Source organism: Gavialis gangeticus, unplaced genomic scaffold, assembly GCF_001723915.1.
Source record: "Gavialis gangeticus isolate Ggan-Ray unplaced genomic scaffold, GavGan_comp1, whole genome shotgun sequence".
In the NCBI taxonomy this organism is placed as follows: domain Eukaryota; kingdom Metazoa; phylum Chordata; order Crocodylia; family Gavialidae; genus Gavialis; species Gavialis gangeticus.
The window spans coordinates 38,765,529-38,769,320 of record NW_017729034.1 but is presented as its reverse complement, the minus strand read 5'-3'; positions in this window follow the sequence as shown (position 1 = coordinate 38,769,320).

The window sequence follows — 3,792 nt, the reverse complement described above, 5'->3', positions numbered from 1 at the left end:
GTGTGTGTGTGTGTGTGTGTGTGTGTGTGTGTGTGTGTGTGTGTGTGTGTGTGTGTGTGTGTGTGTGGTGGTTTGGTTAGTTTTCCTTTGCTTTTCTCATATATTAGGAACAAATTTCACAGTGGAGGAGTAAGGAGGAGTAAACAAAGCACAAAACAATCAGTTTTAGGTATAAAATATCAGTTTCCTTTTGGCACTTAATTGTCTTTGAAAGCCTTCTATTGCCTCTTCTGCTCCTGGGCTGTGAACATTGCTTCTTTAAATAAACAACCTGTTTGTTGAAACAGCAGATAGAAGATGCATTTTATAGAAGGGTAATTTTATACATGGGTGTAATGCAGTGGGGGACCTCTAGGGCTCCCTGTTGTTACATTTTTCGCTGGGAATGTTTGCACAGCTTACAGAAGAGGGCCGTACACTGCTTTGTCTCTAAATACATTGTGCACTATCAGCCCAAGGGCACTGGCAGAGTTGAAAAAGGCATGAATATAGAAAGAGAACTCTACAATGCCATAGAATAGGTATCAGTATTCACTGCTGTAAATACAAAGCTGTTCACTAGCATGACAAATCCTTCAGAATAACAATAATAGAACGAATTAGAATTTATGTCAAAAGGAAAACTGTTCATGTTCAGAATTAAATCAAAATTGTTGAAGGAAAAAAGAAGAGAGACAGTGTTAACCAGAGTACTGTGATACCACCGTCCTAATACAGGCAAGGAAGGTAAATGCTAACATGCTAGTGCAAAATGTCTATCAAAAGAATAATTTTGGCAATTCTCATTCACTGATCATAGGAGAGCTCAGCTGGAAAACAAAATCAAACCAAACTTAGCATCTCTTCTCAGACAAACACGAGCCATAGGAAAAAATTAAAAAAGGAAGCAAAAGTTACTCCCACTTCCCTAGGGACAAGGTAAGCTACCTTTGCATACCTGTCCCTCTATTAAATTTATACATATTTACATAATAGCACATGAAGTTCTGTTTTACAGTGATGTGACTTCTAAACTTCTCTCCTTTGGTGTAGGAGGAGTCCCAAAAACATAAGTGCTAAGTAATACACCTGACTTAGTAATCCTTTCTGTTTTCACCTCTGTCTCTCTAAAAGGTCAGTTCTGCACCTTCAAATTCCCCTGATACCTTTTGGGCCAATGTCAGTTGTTCCCCTGGGGCAGGGCTGTCCAACTGATGGCCTGTAGGCTTCTTGTAGCCCCTGAGGGATTAAAATGTGGTCCCTGGGAATCTCAACGATTCACCCTTCTTGCCCCTGAAAATCTGTCATGTTCAACAACAGTGATTATGTGGAAACTGAACTTTAACATTTCTGATTTCTGTGTGTGTTCTGCGTCCTGCTTGACCAAGATAAGAGGGGGAGGATTATTTCATTCACAGAGCTCTGTGCAATAAGGGGACTCTGTTTGCATTGTAGCAACCTGAATCTTTGTTGAAGTGCACTGTACTTAGTGCTGCTTCTTGTAGCCATGTAGTGTGCAGTGCATTGTATGCTCAGAGCTGTTGCCCAGTCCAAGGCTATGGAGCTTCCTGGCTTCACCCTCCAAATGATTCCCTCTACAACTCCAGTTACAGCCTTCAAGGAACCTGCAAGTTGTTACAAGATAATACAAATACAGGTTTCCCTCAATGTACTCTGTACATGCGTTCCTGGAAAGCAGTGCATAAATTAAATTTGCATAAAGTGAACCCACTTTACAATGTAACAACTAGGGATAGGTTCCCATGGTGGTGAGAGAAGGAAGGAGGGAGGGAGGGAGGCTGGGACTAGGGAAGGGGCAGGGAGAGGAGTGCCGCTCCTCAGGCTGCACAAGGCAGCAAAGCAGAGGAAACAGAGCGGCACTCACCCCAGCCCCGGCTACAGTGGCCCTGGGAGCAGCTGGCACCAGCTGCCTGCAGCTGCTGGGCTGCACCATGCTTCCCCTGTCTCCACTCACCTCTGCTCCTGGGCTGCACCATGCCCTGGTGCAGGCAGCTGGTGTTGGCTGCTCCTGGGGCTGCTGCAGCCAGGGCTGGGGTGAGTGGAACCACAGCTCTTTCCCCTCCCCCTACAGACTTACCTGCTTGGGTGGGGGGGCATCTATGCTGATTGCATAAGAGTGAACTTACCTCGCATATAATGAATTATGGCTCTAAATATGCTCATTGCAAAAGAGCAAATTCGCTTTTTTGCAGTAGAGTTTAGGAGTCCAGTCACAGATGAGGACTGCATTGCACTACACATGCTTCAGATGCAGAACAAAAGGATGTTCTCAGTATAAAACAAGAAATAGTAGGTTCATGCAGATGGGGGAGCGTAAGGGAACAAGACGAAAGGGGTCATCATAATAGCAAAGGGTCTCAGCTCACCAGCAGCAGGCTGTTGAGTTTTTTGGTAGGCAACATTAAAGAGAGTTTTGAAGAGGAATCTGAAGAAGACTATGAGATGGTTTTGCAGTTGGTTATGAAAATATTCTCCAACCATGAAGGACATCATAGGAGAAAGTGTAAGGGTGCTTCTTTTTAAAGGTAATAAGTGGTTGAAGAAGACTGGTATTGTTACATCCCACCTATGTATGAAAGGGCACAGGTGATGTGGGAATAGGTCATGAAAGCCATCAAGAGTACAGACAAGTAGCTTATATTTTATGGAGAAGGGAGGCCAGTGGAAAAATGCAAAGACAGGGGTGAGACCGTTAAAACAACAAACTCCCCTACTGAAGGCAGGGCCATCCCTGTCTAAATCATTCCTGCCACTGTTTGTCTAACCTGCATTTAAAGACTGAGATTGAACAACCTCTCCAAGTAACCTGTTCCAGTATTAAACCACCCTTATAGTTATAAAGTTCTTCCTAACATCTAATATATTTTCCCTTGTTACCATTTAAAACCATTTTGAATGGATACAAGCAGGGAGAAAATTGCATTTGTTTACCAAGACCAGAGAACATGTCACAGTAATTGAGATGTTAGATGATGACAGCCTGGACAAAAAAACATAGGTTTTTTTCCCTGCTACTTTTTATTCCTGCCAGCACTGAAAGAGCTATCGCAGACCCTGAGCTGAATTCTATTCTGTCCTTTTCTGATTATATTTTATTCTGTGACAAACTGTTAAGTACGTTTTGGTTACAAAAGTTTATTGCTGGCAATGCTGTGTAGTGCGTACATTAGAAAAAGCCTAGCCCAGATTCAATTTTGACTTTCAATATTGCCAACCCCAATGGTTCAAAATCATGAGATTGGTTTCTCAAACATGAGATTTCAGAAATAATAATTGTGGGGTTCTTTTCTTTTGTCTCCTGTTTCTTGAGCTTTCAGGGGCACATATTCAAGCTTTTCTCCAGTGCTGTAGAGGCTAGCAACTTACTTTTTAAATGAAAACTGAAATTCACTCATAATAACTTGACCTAAGGACCTAAGAAAACATCACATATCTTAAAATATGTGATATAATTATGAGACTTGGCAACACAGGAGTCTGCAATTGGAAGAAGTGCACATCTTTTTATTTGGAGCAAGTTAATCATTAAAAGGCAGGGACTCAAATCTTACAGTGCCAGTGGTATTGTTTTTGTGCTTAGAACTGTATGCATGCATAAGTAGCTGCAGGATCAGGACATTAGAAAAGTAAAGACAGAAATTAATTACTGAAGACAATGAATATTATTTGCATGTTTAAATATTGATACAAAACCTAACTATTCTTTTTAATGGTCAGCCGTGTGCAAATTTGATTGCATTCTCAAGAGATTAGACGGAGTGCACTACCTTGTAGAAAAGAATTGTTTAGAAT